Here is a 19622-nt window from a genome sequence, read left to right as displayed (position 1 = left end):
CTGCTCCTGCACCTATTTTTCTATGTTTCTATGATGAAGGTTGAGAAGAAAATGCTGTATGATCTCAAGAGAAACAGACACATAAAATCCCATTTGCACATTCTAATCATAAACACCAGTCTCAAAATGAGTGAAAGACTTCAGCCAAAATAGGAAGTTCTTGTGGTGAGACGGCTGATATGGTCAGGCTGGAAAACCTCACAACTGCTTCCTGTGGTCACCTGAATTCCATGTGCTTGCTGATTTGCAGGAGCCACGGAATCAAAGGTTCCTTAGAATTCACTGTGCACTAATCTCAGACTCCACCAATGGCATGCGACTCTGAGGTGGATGAGTTCAGTTCCTTGAGCAAACTTGCAGATGAGGTTGCGAGAAATGCTCTCGTACTTAAAGTGGAATGTGGCCAGGATTTATACCTGAATAACAAATGCATACATTTTTCTTCTGTGTCAGCAAATCTGCTGATTCAAAAGGTAGCCTCTCTCTCTTTTTATTTTGCTTCAACGCAGGAATGTATTCATGCTAAAATATGCATGTAGTTTTCCTCTTATTCTTTTTGGCATGAAAGCCACTGATTATACATTCTGAACTTTGGAGGATTAAACAACCGGAACAAAGGACTTTCAAGCATCATCAACAGGATACAACTCGCATAAAGCAGGACTTATAATTTCAATACTGTCTCCCTAGTTTTATACTGGAACCTATGGCTGTGAACTAAAGAAAACAGTTAATTAATTGAGGCAAAAGCACAAGGAAGTTAGTGGACTTAAACTCATTTGCGTAGATCTCAAATTTGTGTGAAATTTTAACCATTTAGACACATCTTAATTTCTATCAAAGATAATGAAAGCAAAAATAAGGAGATGTGTGTGTGAATGTGCTGCCTTCGTTTTACCCCATCCTGCAAAGTCAAGTTGCTGAAAGTTGGCAATTTGTGGTAAACCTTTATTTGTCCAAATCCTATCCTGCAAGATTAGGTTTCAAAACCCATTGTCTCAAAAATTGATAAAATATGCTTGTTGATTAGTGTTGGGCTCAGGGCAACAGGCTATCTGTGGTCTTAGTGCACAGGGCGATACATAGAGTCACTGAGTGCCAGAGTAACTCAGCAGGTCAGACAGCATCTCAAATGCTGCCTGACCTGCCCAATTACTCCAGTACTTTGTATCTTTTTTTTTGTTGCAAATTAGCATCTGCAGTTTCTTATTTCTTCTAAGGAGATGGTGTATCTCTTCAAACAATAAGATTAGAGGAGTGAGGACGAAAGACAGAAATATAAATTAGAGTGGGTAAATTCAGATCTAAATCAGACACAGATAAAGAAAACTGAAGAAAAGAAAGACTGGGTTAAGAGAAAATCAAAAAGAGCAAAAATATTCAGAAAACAAAGTAAAATTTCAAAATTTGGCATTTAAAAAAAATTCTTAAAAGAATTCAAAGCAAACAGAATGAGATTCCATGTTAGATTGTTCATTTTCAGGATAACTGACAATAACAATGTCATTAAAATGATAATTCTCCAGTAAATTTAAAGATACATTATCTTGTAACTTCTTAAAAATCACAGAACCTGACATTAAATGGAATTATAGAAACATAGAAAATAGGTGCAGAAGGAGGCCATTTGGTCCTTCGAGCCAGCACCACCATTCATTGTGATCATAGTTGATCATCCACAATCAGTAACCTGTGCCTGCCTTCTCCCCTTATACCTTGATTCCGCTAGCCCCTAGAGCCCTATCAAACTCTCTTTTATATTCATCCATTGAATTGGCCTCCACTGCCTTCTGTGGCAGAGAATTCCACAAATTCACAACTCTCTGGGTGAAAAAGTTTCTTCTCACCTCAGTTTTAAATGGCCTCCCCTTTATTCTTAGACTAGGCCCCTGGTTCTGGACTCCCCCAAAATTGGAAACATTTTTCCTGCATCTAGCTTGTCCAGTCCTTTTTTAATTTTATACATCTCTATAAGATCCCCTCTCATCCTTCTAAACTCCAGTGAATACAAGCCCAGCCTTTCCAATCTCTCCTCATATGACAGTCCCACCATCCCAGGGATTAACCTCGTGAACCTATGCTGCACTGCCTCAATAGTAAGGATGTCCTTCCTCAAATTGGGAGACCAAAACTGCACACAATACTCCAGATGTGGTCTCACAGGGCCCTATACAATTGCAGAATGACCTCTTTGCTCATATACTCAAATCCTCTCATTATGAAGGCCAACATGCCATTAGCTTCCCTCACTGCCTGCTGTACTGGCACGCTCACTTTCAGTGACTGGTGTACAAGGACACCAAGGTCTTGTTACACTTCCCCTTTACCTAATCTGACATCATTGAGATAATAATCTGTCTCCTTGATTTTGCTGCCAATGTGGATAACCTCACATTTATGTGAGATTGACTGTGAAGCTAAGGGCGCATGGTGGCGCAGCGGTAGAGTTGCTGTCTTACAACGCCAGAGACCCAGGTTCGATCCTGACTATGAGTGCTATCTGTACGGAGTTTGTACAGCATGGGTTTTCTCCTAGATCTTCGTTTTCATCCCACACTCCAAAGACATACAGGTTTGTAGGTTGATTGGCTTGGTATAAATGTAAATTGTCCCTAGTGTGTGTGGGTGTAGGATAGCATTAATGCATGGGGATTGCTGGTCGGTGCCGTCTTGGTGGGCCAAGGGCCTGTTTCCGCTTTGTATCTCTAGACAATGTGATGTGAATCATTCATGACTTCATGATGTTTTGCTATTCACAAGATATCTCTTCCTTGCTCCATGTTATTGCCAACCATGCATCATGCAGACAATGTTAATCTTTTCAGCAAAATTATTTTCAGCTACCAAATTATTTTCTAATTGTCTTCCAAAATTTGTTCTATTGATTTGAATTGCATGAATTCCACAAACAAAGCAAACATTTTCACCAAGCTTAGAGTCATAGAGTGATAGAGTGTGGAATCAGGCCCTTTGGCCCAACTTGCCTATACTGGTCAATATGTCCCAGCTACACAAGTCCCACCTGCCTGCGCTTGGTCCATATCCCTCCAAACTTGTCCTATCCATGTACCTGTCTAATTGTTTCTTAAATGTTGGGATAGTCCCTGCCTCAACTACCTCCTCTTGTTCCATACACCCCCCACCCTTTGTGTTAAAATGTTACCCCTCAGATTCCTATTAAATCGTTTCCCCTTCACCTTGAACCTATGTCCTCTGGTCCTCGATTTCCCCTACTCTGGGCAAGAGATTTTGTGCATTTACCCAATCTATCCCTCTCATGATTTTATACACCTCAATAAGATCACCCCTCATTCTCCTGTGCTCCAAGGAACAGAGACCCAGCCTACTCAACCTCTCCCTATAGCTCAGACCCTCTAGTCCTGGCAACATCCTCGTAAATCTTCTCTGAACCCTTTCAAACTTGACAATATCTTTCCTATAACATGGTGCCCAGAACTGAACACAATACTCTAAATGCGGTCTCACCAACATCTTATACAACTGCAACTTGAATAGTTTATATATTTCATGAGTCAATTGCATTGAACACAAAAAATCAAATCAAATGTAATCTCCAGGAAAATTTGAGTTATTTATACAAGGGTAATGGGATGGTATGGTGGGTGTGTACAGGGTTTATTTTGAGTCATTCTTTTTCACATTTTCTTAATGATTTTCACTTTCCTTTACATTTCCCTTCTATTATCCTCAATGTGCAACAAATTACTTAATCCGCTGATAACCATCAATAGCTTCCATCTCCCATCCATGCATTTTGAAATTCTTCTACTGCTTAACCCTAACAAAGTAAATGTAAATGTAATCATTTGTTCAGTACAGAATGGATTGGTGTATCGATGAGGAACCTATTCTTTCTGCAAGTTTCCCAAATACTGATCAGGTCTACCTGCAGCAAGTCTTCAAAAAATTAACCAGTGAAATTTAAATTATGTTTTTTTTATTGTTAACAGACAATCATCAGGTTACGAGAACATAAGAAGTAGAAGCAGGGGTAGGCCTACTACACCTTGGGCCTGCTCTGTTATTCAGTTTAATCATGGCTGATGGTCTATTTCCCAACCCTAGCCTTAACTCCTCTAGTTATTTTAATCCATCAGTCTCGGCCTTGAATATGTTTTGTGACTGAACATGCATAACCCTATTAATATCAGTTGATAACATGCTTATCATCATATATATACAGTGCGGAAACAGGCATTTTCGGCCCACCAAGTCCACGCCGCCCAGCGATCCCCGCACATTAACACTATCCTACACCCACTAGGGACAATTTTTTACATTTACCCAGTCAATTAACCTACATACCTGTACGTCTTTGGAGTGTGGGAGGAAGCCGAAGATCTCGGAGAAAACCCACGCAGGTCACGGGGAGGACGTACAAACTCCTTACAGTGCAGCACCCGTAGTCAGGATCGAACCTGACTAGTAGCAGTGATACTCCACTCCAATGGATGTGACTGAATTCAATTTGCAAATTGGGCTTTGGTATAAAAAGTCAAACCTGCTCCAAATGAAAGTAACTGACCTGTAAAAGCATTTTGTGCATCTTCCAGAATGGTCATCGGCAAAAGGACATTTCCTTAGAACATCTATCCAAAATCAGGCCACAAGCTGGCAAAGCAGGTATTTTTGGTTTATAATGTATTTACCTTTGCAGTGTTGCCCATTGCCACAGACAGCAGACACTTGCCCATCAGCCATCATCAGCCAAACAAAATTAAGAGGCTTTGGGGAACATTCTGTCCCTTAGCATGTGAGTGGTTAAATGTTTTAGGAAGAGTTTGGTCAGCATGAAATCTGAAATTGTGCTTTTTTTAAATTACCCACAGAATAGCCCAACTCATGCTACTCGGGTGTAGAATTTCCTACAATGTTGGTATTGCTATACTTTTATTCGTTTCATGTGTACCAAGATACACAGCTTTGGGTTGCATGTTATCCAGACAAATCATACCATCAGGTAGTGCAAAAGAGAAAATAAACAGTATAGAGCATTACTGGGACAGAGAAAGTACAGACAAAAACGGTGCAAGGGACACAATGAAGTAGATTGGGGGATCAGGAGTTCATCCTTAGCTGAAGATAGAACCAAAAGCTGGAGTAACTCAGGACAGGCAGCATCTCTGGTGAGAAGAATGGGTGACGTTTCGGGTCGAGACCCTTCTTAGCCTCCTTGGCCAATGAGATGTCCATTCAAGAGTGTGATACCAGCAGGGAAGGAACTGTTCTTGAAACTGGAATCTTGAATCTGGTGGTACATATTTTCAAGTTTTTATATCTACTGCCAAACAGGAAAAGGGAGAAGAGGGAATGACCAAGGTAAGAGTGGACTTGACTATGTTGGCTGCTTTACAATGGAAATGTGAAGTATAGATAGAGTCAATAGGGCCAGAGCATGGTTTGCATGGGCAGCATTTTGAATTCTCTACAAAGTCTTGCAGTCATGAGCCATGAAGTTACCATACCAAGCTGCATCCTGATAGGATGCTTTCAAGGGTGCATCTGTAGAAACTTGATAAAATTCACTGGAGACATGTTAAACTTTCTTTGTCTTCTGAGGAAGTAGAGGTGTTGGTGTGCTTTCTTAATGTGGCATTAATGTGGTTAGACCAGGGCAAAATGTTGGTGATATTTATACCTAGGAACTTGAAGCTTTCGATCATCTCCACTTCCACACCATTGATACAGACTGAGAAATATGTTCCACCCCACTTTCTGATGGCAAAGACCAATTCCATTGATTTGCTGATGTTTAGGGAGTGGTTGCTACCTTGACACTGTGTTACTAAGGTCTCTGTCCACTTCCTGTGCTCTGTCTTGCTATTGATTGAGATCCAGCCCACTAAAGTGGTGTCATCTGTAATCCTGTAAATTGAGTCAGGAGAATGTGCTGGACAGTCACGAGTGCATAGGGATGGTAATAAGGAGCCGAGAACATGGCAGCAGTTTTGAGAATTATCGTGGAAGATGTTTTATCACCTGTCCTTACTGAATCCAACCTATGGGCCAGGAAGTCAAGGATTGCAGAGGGAGTGCTGGGTCTTAGGCCCAGGAGTTTGGAGGTGATTTGGGGCTGAAGGTCGAGCTAGAGTCAATGAATAGGACAGTGACATGGGTGTCCTTATTATCTTGATATTCCAGGGATGAGAATATGACCAGGGAGAAGGCATTGCCATGGATGTGTTGCAGTGGTTCAAGGCTGCCTGGGAGGCTGGAGTCAGTGCATTCTGTGCTGCTGGGCGAAACACAGCTATGCAACTCCCGTCACAAAATAGCAGTGTTTTTTGGCTTCTTGAGGCAGTGGGGAGACATTCTGCTGCACCATTGCACCACTTGAAGTTTGCTGGGACAGAAATTCCAGCCACCACATTGAGCTGGCCCTCTTCCATTCCAAATCCTTGGAAAATGGCCATTTAAATAAAAAGGATAGAGATAGGCTCCTGTACTCAGTAACCAGCAAGCAAGTCTGCTCACTCATTTAATTTGGCTTTGCACTAGATCCGCAAATTGAGAAATTGAAGAACCCATGCATCCTTCTTCATGTATATGGGGGATAATATACGTCCATATGTAGAATGCCAGCAGATTATCGGAGGGATCTTATGCCACTGCTTGTTTTCTCCCCACTCCAATCTCTACCCCCACACACCACCCTGTTATACAAGAATTTTGCCCGAACAGTTTGACCCACAGCGCTGTGGCCATAGCACTATGTTTAAAGCCCATAGTGTTGCGGCCAGTAGCGCTATATTTAGAACTCATAGCGATGCAGCCGACAGCTCTTTGTTTAAAATCCCACGCACTAAGTCGACAGCGCTCTGTTTAAACCTTTGCTCGCGTTGTGTGTATTACCTTTACGCGCCAAGTCTGTGGCGCTGTGTATTGCTTTATATGTGAGTCTGCGGCTGATAGCGCTTTGTTCTCAAAGCAGACGGGGCGGGGGGGCTCGCTCGGATGAGGTCCCCTGCCATTAGTTATAGTTTGAATTTGGGAGCAGCGCTATGGGCCAGGACTTGCAAGCGGTTATTTCAACAGCTGATTTCTTACCTGTACAAAGGCAGGCGCCAGTAAGCCAGAAGTTAGTTCATGTACGAGAGGGGTTCACCGGCGGGTTGAGTCGTGATCAGCGCCGCAGACGGAGGCAGAGAGAGAGAGAGAAAGAGAGAGAGAGGTGTGCTGCTGTAAACCAGACCCTGTGTATACCAAGACAAATATTGTTTTGTTCTCTCTTGCCAATAAAACCGATTTGTAATGAAACATACGAATGAGCCTTTTTCTGCTCTACTGGTCAGATCCTTGAATCTGTTCCCTTGTACCAGTTGGCAGGATCTGACAAATAGAATAGAAAATGTCTGGTATAAATATAATATTTAAATGAGATGGCGCTGGTGCAGGCCAACCACCCCTGCAACAAGCTGCTGCCCTTGGTGCAGGGGAGCCCACAGCAGGCCGGGCTGCAGGTGGGACCAAGAACCTTGAGTCTTCAAGCTCCTCTAATGGGGGTATCGCTGTGAGGGGGAGGAGAAGGAGGGGGGAGAACAAAGGAGGTGCCTGCGAAGGTACTTTGTAACTTTGTCAGCGCCGTATGTGGCCACTATTTGCATACGTTGGGTTTGCAAGCAAAGAATTTCACTGTGCCTTGTCACATGTGATAATAAAGTATTCCATTTCATTCCATCTTATTTTTCATCTAGAGGACTTAAGCTCTGGGAGGGTGCGAGATGAAAGAAAGTATTTTTTTGGCCTTACTTAAGCCAGATGTGGCTGCACCATTGTTAAAGTCAAATTTTACATGATCCACTTTGGTATTTGTTCGAAGAGACAACAGATATTGGCCAAGGAATCAATCAGAGTCAGATGAGAAGGTATTATTTTCCCACTTTTAATAAGCTAATATCACACAGATGTCCTTTGATTTTCTCTGTTTAGAATTAAGTTATTGTTTATGCGTTATAAATATATTTGGGCTGGTTTTCGGACAATATGGTTCAGGGCCACAATGCTGTTATTTTGTTTCTAAATTGGATATTTCTTGGTACTCGATTTAAAAAATCTACAACTTTCGTCATTCACCTTGGGATAACATCCAATTTGTTCTTATTTCTATTGATGTTGTAACATTTTTAGGATATTCTCACAAATCCTATAACGGAGAACTTGCAATGCAGAAATGCCACTGAGAATTCATCCATATATAGCATTCACCAGTAATAAGTTCAATGGCTTCTAAAGACAGGCTTCTGCATCCACAATGGAATCCACAGTGTTGTGATGCTCGTAAGGTAATGTAGGATTTCAGATCAGTTGGTTTGTGCTAATGATCACACTCAACGTAAGCCTCCTCCCACACTCTTCACCAAACGTTATCTTCATAACCTTCTACTTCTGTTTTCTTTGGGTACTTTCCCATAAATATATCCATACTGTTTGCCTCAGCTAGTCACTGGTACCTGTCACTTGAAGCTAAAATCAACATAGGCATTGCAAAAGCTGCAAGTCTTAATTCTAGGTTAATCAAGAAAGTGTGGTCCAATTGATGGAGCATGCTAACTCTGTCATCAGACATTCATTATTAAGCCAATGACAGTGACAGTGATATGTGGTGGATCACAAGACAGGGGCCAGGCTTCCCTCAGTACATATTAACTGGGGCCTCTATGTAAAAATAATGTGCTCGATTTATTTTGAATGGTATGGGACTTGATGCCATTAATATTTACCAATATTACACACTCTACACGGTTACATTTTTAATGTGGCTCTCAAACACACAGCTTTGGTACCTTTTGCACCAGGCTATTCTATCAAATCCATCCCCTCCCACCACCACCATGTACTCACCAACACTAAAATTGCCGCCGTGCTGACCACTCCAACACTTATGAACGAACACCTTCAAGGATTGTTGTGAGGTGCCTGTCACCAGCCAGCCGAGGGAGGGTTGGCAATGAAGCCACTCAACTCCCACCTAACCCATCAACCAAATTACACTCCAAAGACCAAAGTCGGGCCTTAGCAGCCACCAACCATCTGCTCCAGCAACCAGCAGGTAGGGTGAATAATGCCACTCATTCAACAACATGGATATTTGCACTATGCCCAGACAAATATGTAAAGGATGAGGAATTTGTAAATATTAATTGTGGCATCTTCCAATACCACTCCAATTTAAACAAGCAGATTATTTTTCCACAAAGACTTCAGCGAGTATGGATGGAGGGAAGCACTACCCCAACATGTTATCCACTCCGTTTATCCAGTCAGGCAGACCTATGGCTGAATCCATTACTCCTCACGGTTGTTGAGGATCTTGCAGACATGGTCGGGGGTTCTGCTAGATTCTCAGCTTCACAGAAAGAACTAAGAAGCCCTGTGAAATCCTTGCTCCTCCTGGTTAACAAGGAGCTTTCAATGAATCAGGATTCAGCAGATCTAAGTCTTCATCAGGAGTGAAAAATATCTTATTGAAGACTTATCTAAAGGTAAGAGGAAGAAAAACCTAATACATAGAATAACCTATGTAGACCCCAAATTGACAGAACATTTTTTAAAATTCTGTGCACATGTGTCTTGTAGCCACACTCTTAGAGACTTCTTTCTCTGTTTCCCTTCTGTAAATATGCACGCATGGACTTAGATTATGGAATTCTCTGTTGTATTTTGTGTCACTTGGAGGTCCATAAACGATCGATGACACCATGCCATCCTGTAGTATATTGCACCATGAAATCCTGTGGCTTGTCCATCTGCAAAAATCTTCACTAAGAAACGCCATGTGCAATTGCAATTAAGGGAAAGATGAAAGTCAATTGCAGCTTGTGCTTATTTCTCCTGCACATTAAGAAAGAAACATATTAGCACATCAGAAATGCATTTGGCTCAGAGAGTGAGGAAAGGCCCACTGGTTTCCTGTTTTTCAATTGGTCTTATGTTTTAAAATTGTAGTTAAACCATTTTGTTAGCTTCTACTTAAAATATTTATATTACATGACATTGGTATTGTAAATATATAACATCAAACACAATTACAATTTAACATCAAATACAATTTAACATTTTTATGCCTAACCTGTCTAGACTGATTGCATGTCTTTGGTTTGGGGCAGATTGGTCAAGTTCATAGGATTTATGATGATTGTGCTCACAAAGGCATATTGTACTGGGTCAAAACCTGTCGGACATCCACATCTCATCTTCACAACAAGACAGGACAATGCCGAGTGTCAACACTTAGAACTGTGAGATGGCTGCCATTGGCCAGGACCTCTGGAGCCTATTTTTTCCTAAGGCCATCAGAGGAATAATGAACAGCTCATCTGGCTGAGAAATAGAAAAGCCCAGAGAAATAGAAGCCAGCAAATTGTGGAGCTTCTGAAACTACTGCCTTCATCTGCAGCAAGTGTGGTAGAGATTGTCCTGCCTGGTCACACTGGGTAAAATTCAACCTGGAGCTAGATGCCAATGCACAAAGCACTGTCCTATGGGATAGAAGAACAGCTCACAAATTCACCTTAAATAATTCCACATTCTAACTACACTCCATGAAAAACAATTGCCATCCTTTAATGATATTAGTGCCAAGAAGACGCTTATGATAAGGTAAATGGGTCATGTAGGAAGCGAGGCCTATATTAATATGCACAGAGATAAACAGTGGCAATACTGCAGATTTTCATTCACTTTTATTCCACAGTATTGACCAGGAGATCTCTTGGAATACCAGTTGTGCTCTGCTGAATCTTTCAAAACATGGCAATGTCACACTGTCGGGGCAATTTGTATGACAACTAATAGTCAGACTAATTCGTAAATTAGGTGATAAACAGAACAGTGATACAGCAGTGTTGTGGGCGCATAACACTTAGAAAAATGCAAAATGGAATTAATCAACAAATGTTTTGATATTTTAAATAATGTTTTCAACATTTTGATTAGCGAAGCAGTTTGAAACAACCTGGTACTGGATGGCACAGAGTGCTTGATAGTTCATGGAACTCAGAACCTCAATCAAAATATTATAGAATTTAACATGCTGTAAAAATCAACACATTGACCTCCAAAGATAGGCTACTTATCCATGATAAAAGGAAAGTGCACAAAGTTGTAAACCAATGGATAGAACACAATAAGCTAGGGTTTATTTTGCATCTGGTTTCCAAAGACCTTGGCCATGTTCAATTTAATAAACATTTAATAATATAGAAATGAAGAAGGCATTGGTGCATTTGGCCCTATTTTAATGAATTTATTCATTGACTTCAATATCAAAAGTCGTATAAATTGCACTGTTGAATAGTTAGAGCCTGACAACCTGACTCTTTACGCCTAAGCCTTAATTTTACACTTGATAATTAAAGGCATTTCGGTGCCAAGTGGCCCTTTCACATGGTTCTTATTGGCAGATACAACACATACTCAGAAGAATACGTGACACTGAATTCATGCTTAGTCTACACATTGTTTTCGTGTTTTCTGCTCCAACTCCAAAAGGAATGATTTAAACCCTGGAAATGATGCAGAAAGGCATCATTCCTAAATTCACATAAGAAGAGACATCACAGGTAAGGCCTATCTGCAGTTAACAAGTGTCCAATTCTAACTAGGGCTACCTAAGTAATCAGTTTGTTCAGGTTGCTAAAGCCAATTATGATGTCCCATTTCAACTCTGGCTCAAATACAATAATTTTTTGGCTTCGAGAATGATTAACGCCATTAGAATAAATACAAATAAAATTACTTATAAACCTTTAGAAATTAATGAAACCTTTAAAAAAATGTATTCTGAACTATATCAGTCAGAATCACAAAAAGATACTAATGAGATAGATTTTTTTTTAGCACAAATAAACCTTCCTAAATTAAATTTAGAAGAACAGATGGGATTAGATATACCTTTTCATTAAAAGAGGTCAAAGAAGTTTTAATATCACTACAGAGTAATAAATCCCCAGGGAAGAAAATGGTTTCCCACCAGAATTTTATAAAAAATTTAAAGAATTATTAATTCCTCCTTTTATGGAGGTAATACAGCAGGCGGAAAGAACACATAACCTCCCAGAGTCGTTTACGACAGCGATTTTAACAGTAATACCAAAAAAGGATAGGGACCCTTTAAAACCAACATCATATAGACCTATATCTTTGCTGAATACAGATTATAAAATAGTAGCAAAAATTTTATCTAATAGATTGTCTAAGTATTTACCAAAATTAGTACATATGGATCAAACTGGATTTATTAAAAATAGACATTCTGCAGATAACGTAACTAGGTTACTTAGTATAATGCATTTGGCACAAAAGAGGAATGAAATAAGTGTAGCAGTAGCTCTGGATGCAGAAAAAGCATTTGATAGGTTAGAGTGGGATTTTTTATATAAAGTTTTGGAAAAATATGGGTTAGGAACAACTTTTATAAACTGGATTAAAACTCTAAATGTGAATCCCAAAGCTAAAGTAGTGACAAATGGCCAAATTTCAACACCGTTTCAATTAAAAAGGTCAACTAGACAAGGATGCCCATTATCACCTGCTTTATTTGTCCTGGCGATAGAACCGTTAGCTGAACTAATTAGAACTGACCCAGATATTAAGGGTTTTAAAGTCAATCAGGAAGAATTTAAGATTAACTTATTTGCAGATGATGTTTTGATATAATTAACAAAACCATTAGATTCGTTGCGCAAACTATCTTTTAGATTAGAAGAATATGGAAAAATATCAGCTTATAAAATAAATTGGGATAAAAGTGAAATTCTACCCCTTACTAAAGGAGATTACACTCAATGTCGATTACTAACCCAATTTAGATGGCCATTAATTGGTATAAAGTATTTAGGTATAAGAATTGATAATGATATGAAGAACTTATATAAATTAAATTATTTATTATTACTAAGAAAAATAAAAGAAGACCTTGATAAATGGATGACATTACCAATAACATTAATAGGAAGAGTTAATGCCGTTAAAATGAATATATTTCCGAAGTTACAATATTTATTCCAAACATTACCAATACAAGTACCACAGAAGTTTTTTCAAGAGTTAAATAAATATGTGCGGAAATTTCTCTGGAAAGGTAAGATGTCAAGAATATCGTTGGAAAAATTGACATGGAAGTTTGATTCAGGAGGATTACAACTTCCGAACTTTAAGAATTATTATAAAGCAAACCAACTGAGATTTATTGCATCTCTTTTTGAAGATAAAAACCCGGCATGGACAAGAATAGAACTAGACAAAATAGGAGAAAATATACCAGAAGACTTTATATATAAATGGGAACCTAAATTGATACGGGGACTGAAAGAATCTCCATTATTAAAATACTTGATCGGATTATGGAATAAGGTAAATTTTGAGGATGAAACAAAAAAATCTTTATTAGGAAAGACTACTTTGATTCAAAATAGATTGATACCTTTTACAATGGATAATCAGCTTCTATATAGGTGGCATCAAAAAGGGATTAGATATATAGGTGATTGCTTTGAAAAAGGTATATTGATGTCATTTGAACAATTGAAAAATAAATATCATATATCAAATAATTCTCTTTTCTGTTACTTTCAATTAAGAGCTTATTTAAAAGATAAATTGGGTCAAACAATGTTATTGCCGAAATCTAAGGAAATTGAAAACCTAATTCAAAAAGGACAAATTAAAAATTTTACTTCTATTATATATAATTTAATTCAAAAAAAGGCCCCTAAACAAGGAATTCATATATCAAGGCGAAAATGGGAAACGGATTTGAATATTAATATTGATGGAACAAATTAGTCAAAACTATGCCTTGACAGTATGAAAAATACAATAAATGTTCGGTTTAGACTAGTACAATATAACTTTCTGCATCAATTATATATCACACCACAAAAATTAAAGAGAATAAATTCAAGTTTATCTGACCAATGTTTTCGGTGCAATCAAGAAATTGGTACTTTTTTTCATTCTACTTGGTCCTATTCAAAAATACAACCTTTTTGGACAAATTTAAGAAGTTTTCTAGAACAGATTATCGGAATACAACTTCCATACAACCCAAGATTTTTGTTATTGGGTGATGTTGAAGGAATAAGACCACAACTTAAAATGAATAAATATCAGAAAGAATTTATAAAAATTGCATTAGCAGTAGCCAAAAAAACTATCGCAGTTACTTGGAAATCAGATTCCTATTTAAGTATGGACCTTTGGAATAATGAAATTTCTAACTGTATCCCACTTGAAAAAATTACTTATAACTTAAGGAACAAATATGATACTTTTTTAAATATCTGGCGTCCTTATCTACAAAAGAGGGGCCTATATATATAGAAGAATTGTTCATATTCTCAATGGTTCTTTTGGGAGAGATGTACATATATATACAGTTTATTCTGTTTGGAATTCCATGGGGCGTGTGCAGGACCCCCAACACCCAGGCAATCTTTAATCTTTTTTTTTTTTTTTTCTTTTTCTTATTTGGGGTTAGTATAAGGGGGGGGGGGGTGGGGGGGAAGGGTGGGAGGGCTTGTTTTCTAAAAAGTTCTGTAAAAATAAAAATAAATAAATGTAAACATTTTTTTTTTAAAAATACAATAATTTTAGAAATTCAATTTGTATGGCTCAAATATAACTTTATAACTATGTCACCAGAAGAGTTTCCTTTAGTTTTTGAAAGTTTGCATACAAAACTAGATTGTGAAGTCTCTGCATTTGATCCATTTAATAATATTTGGTGGGTGATGCTGGTACTTTGCATTTACTGCAATAGTATTGAACTGTAATTCATTTTAAGGACAAATGTAACTTATTATTCTTGTTCCTAGCTTTATTCAGAAGTCTCAGATCAGGTCAAAGGAAACACTGATACATATGACCTTCTCATTTTGCAGTACTCTTTATAAAATGCAAACAAGGCAAGGGATTGTTTATTAATCCTCAATACTCCAAAAACACCCAGGCGATGTACGTGAAGATTCCAAATATGACGTGGATGGACATTACTTTTGCTAATGTATAGGCAGAACTAATGGTAAAATACAGTGATGGACGATGTTACTGTCACCATTGAGAAACAACAGGTGCCAAGAAATTGGATTGCATTCCACCACAATTTGCAGCATATTTTTAATGAAAAATAAAACATTGTGGAAAAACTGAGGTTTATTAAGCCGAAGGCAAAATCTGTGATTTTCCTGCTGGGTGTTCTATGCAAGTGGAACACTAATTCACTGGAATGGGAGGGGGTGGTATCCACTGGGACATAATGTCCAGTTGTACACATAATCCATAATTTTCATTCACCCACGCATGATCCGCAACACCTAAGGACCTTCCTGCATCTGTCAGAGCAACACCCAAACCGGTGCTGCGACCCTAACACCGGTAGATTCCCTTTAATAAAATATTTATCCAGATCCTTATGCTCTGATCACCTTCCCTCCACCTCCACTCACCCACTGCCCCTCCCCCTCCCACCACCCACCCCTCCACCCTCCATCCCTATCATCTACAGCCTCCTCCAAGCCAGAAAGAGTCATCTTCCCCTTCACTTCACCCACCATTCTGCTGATCTGGTCACACCATGGCCAATGGACAACCCCCTCCCCCCCCCCCCGACCCTACCAAGTGTTTGGCACCAACCCTGCTTTCAATTCCCCTCTGCAGCCACTCCACCCTGAGCTTCCCCCGACCCCATTCATTGGCACAGAATTCCTTGGCCTAGTGTATTAATAATTTTGTTCCCAATAGCAGGTCCTTGGAGGAATGATTTCTGGCTCCAAACAGCCTGACCTTCTTCACAAGGTCAGGAAATAGTAATGTCTCTGTTTTGTTCAAAGAAAAACATACAAACCAAAAGATTCAAAAACAACAGAAATTACTGGAAATACTCAGCAGGTCTATCAGCATGTACAAAGAGCACAGACAAATTAACATTTTGAGTCATTTGACATTCCTTCCTTTCACCAATTGGCTCTTCTGTATTTCCAACCTTTATTCCACGTCATAATTAATTTAAACAATATATGTGGGAATATTTACTTAGAACAGAATCAAACTTATAACAGATTATTACAGCACCGAAAGGTGATTTGGCTCATCGAATCGATATTTGGTAAGGATAAAACAACCTCATCTATCCTATTTCCCCAATCTTTCCTCACGGCACACAAATTGTTCTCTCAACTGTTACTCAGTTATTTTTCACAAACCCTTTTTGATCCTGTTTCTTGCATCTTTATTGGTAGTGAACCCCTGAAGTTAACTGCTCTGCCTTCGATAATATTTCTTCCTCACTTGCTTGAATGTCTTGATCAAAATTTTAAGTCTGCAGCCCTGATCATTATTCCACCTACTGAAAGAACTGCTTCCTGTAACCTACCTGATCCAAACTAGTCATAATCTCATACATCCCCATCAAATCCCCTTTAAACCTTATTTGTTCTTGCTTCCAATGTTTTTGCTAAAGTCCCCCTTCTCTGGAATCATTATATTAGAATAAATATAGACCCTGTGGTTTTGCAGAACCAGTAACAGGTAAAACTTCAAATCAACATCTTCACCCCTTGTGCTCAGTTTATGAATTATCTGAATCCCATATAATTTAAGAATTACTCTCTTGCATGCACTTCCACCTCTAAAGATTCAATCGCATGTAAACTCGAACCACTTTGTGCCTTTTAGTATTCGGTTATTCAGTCGACATTGTCTCTTTTTCTGGTCAAAGTCTATCATTTCATACTACATTGCATTACACTTCATCTCCTTCTTGTCTTCCCATTCTTCCAGCCCCTCTGTGTCTGTTGCTTTTTATTATCCTCCTCTTCCTCACAATTTAGTACATTTTATGTTGTCTGCGTCAACTTTGGAAATTTTGCACACACACCAATGTCAAAAACAGTGAGCAAGATTGTGATGATCCTGGCCAACACACTTTGCACACTCTGACCCTGCATCTGCACCAAACTATAACTCAGCTTCCAACGTGCTGCTGTATGGCTGCTGCAACCCGTCCTCAAAGTTCAACTGTACAGTGACAAGGCAGCAAGAACTTAAACCCCACCATGGACCATTCTGATGGCCTTCCGGCAGCATGTTCTGTCAAAGCCCTTTTCATTGTCTGGTGTTCAAAGGCTTTTGGAAATAGTTGATTTTTTTAAATGGTTAAATATATGCATTATATACTCCCATTGTAAATATGTAACGTTACACAGCCGCCTGTCTGCACATAAAATGATAAAACTAAGTAGGTAATTATACCCATTGAAACCTTAGTTAATCATTTATTGTTGTGTTTGTGTTTAAAAAATATATATAAAAATTCAAGGTACTTTGAGTTTGGAGATTCCACTGAACGAGTCTCCAAGAGAATGTTTGGTTCTCCATGGCCTTTATATCTGTGAATTCAGTGTTCCCAAATGACTCACGTCACTTGCCATAGCAGTGCCAAATGTGGTTGGCAGAAAGGTAAGGGCTCGATCTGGTCAATCCATACCCTCTGCGAATCGTCCTTGGACCTAATGGTGAGCATGGGGCAGAATAAGTGCTCAGATGCATGCATGGCTCACTTTCAGTGCATTATGGTAGGCTCGTGCAGAAGTCCATTAGTTGATGCAGCCAGAAGATGGTTCTCCATCGTAATGGACCACCAACCAACCTTTGGCACTTTCTAGGTTGTTTAAGAAATATTAAAATAAAATGCTGGAGTAACTCAGCTGGTCAAGCAGCATCTCGGGAGAGAAGGAATGGGTGACGTTTCGGGTGGAGACCCTTGCTCAGACGTCTTCCCTCCCGAGATGCTGCCTGACCCACTGGGTTACTCCAGAATTTTGTGTCTACCTTTGATATAAACCAGCATCTGCAGTTTTTTTTCCTACTTAAAGTAAAAGCCAATGTTTTAGCCCAGATTCCTGGTGAATATCTCTGTCTACCATCTTCTCATATTGCAAACAACCAATCTACATGCTCTCAACCTCCAATTTCAAATTCCTCTCCTCGCTCCCTCTGACCCTTTGATTTCTTTAGTTTGTCAAATAAATTTGGTTTTATTCACTCATAATAATCATTTTCAAAAGTGCAGGGAATCTTTTATGCTTTACACTAACTTATTAGTTAGTGGCACTAGTTGACATTTCCCTGTCAATAATGCTGTCAATTGTTTTGCAAAAAGAAATTCAGAAGTGCTGACTGAGAATTATGAGACAATAGCAAAAGAGGAACCATGACCTGTACGCTTAGATACCCACATATACCACCACTCAAACAAATATATCCGCGCAAACACTCACACATTCCGATACAACAGACAAACACCACAGAAAGCAGAGCTTCACGACTGATAGTCATCACAAATGAACTCAGACAGAAACACAAGGTAAGCCAGGCATCTGTCATTAATGTGTTTATGTATAGTGCCTCGCTATTGTCATTCAGTCAAAACGTTTCCATAAATGTTGACTTATCCAACAGGCAATGCCTGATCCTTCTCAGACTCAAAAACTAACCAGATTGGAAGAGGGGGTTCCTCATCCCGATGGGCTTTGGAGCTGCCATGCTCTTTGCCCCACATTCAACTGTACGACCGGTGGGAGTACAACACAAGTGAGAATGCTTGAAGGTCTGAAATACTGTGGTGCATACCTAGCATTTATGTACCCAATGGCAACAGTAGTCAGGATCAGCCTCGAGACTGCTGTGCAGAGGTTAGGATAGAAATAATGAGTGATGCTTCAAATAAGCAGTCGTTTTTGGTTGTGAGTGTCCAATGTGACGATCAGTCTGAAGAGGGGTCCTGAGCCAAAGCCTGCGCCTTGGAAGGTTTTGCTGTTAAAATGTGCATTTGTATTTGTGATATGTTGTATTGTGAACACATCAGCTGACAAAGGGGCGTCCAGGGAGGGTGGGTGAGGGTTATTTTGTTGTTATATATAAACACAAAAAAGGAGGGAAATGTACAATACAATACAATACAATATATCTTTATTGTCATTGTACAGGGGTTCAACGAGATTGGGAATGTGCCTCCCCTACGATGCAATAAATTAATTAGCTAGTCAGTATTCATTTAAACAACCCAATGAAACAAATTGGAACAGTTTTAAAACAGAATAAAGTGCAAGTAGATCTGTGCCGGTTCACTGTGCGATGTGACCATCCGGCTCAGCAGGACCGGTTCATAGCAGCTATGGCCCTGGGGATGAAGCTGTTCCTGAGGCTGGAGGTGCGGGCGTAGAAGGCCTTGTACAGTTCAAACAGACTGTTGCAGGGGTGTGAAGAGTCTTTGTGGATGCTGGTGGCTTTTCTGAGGCATTGTGTGTTGTAGATGCCCTCCAAAGCTGGTAGCTGTGTTCCGATGGTCCTCTGAGCTCTATGGACTACCTGCTGAAGAGCTTTCCTCTCTGCTTCCGTGCAGCTGAGATACCACACAGGGATGCCATGTGTTAGAATGCTCTCTATGGTGCAGCGGTAGAATGTCGTCAGCAGCTGTTGGGGTAGACCAGACTTTTTCAGTGTTCTTAGGTAGAACAGTCGTTGCTGTGCCTTCTTGCACTACATCAGCCGTATTGTATCTTTCCTTCAATAAAAATTTAAATACAAAGCTGAGTTACTCC

This window comes from Rhinoraja longicauda, chromosome 7 (assembly GCF_053455715.1).
Source record: "Rhinoraja longicauda isolate Sanriku21f chromosome 7, sRhiLon1.1, whole genome shotgun sequence".
NCBI classification, from domain to species: domain Eukaryota; kingdom Metazoa; phylum Chordata; class Chondrichthyes; order Rajiformes; family Arhynchobatidae; genus Rhinoraja; species Rhinoraja longicauda.
Note: the sequence above shows the minus strand (reverse complement) of the source record.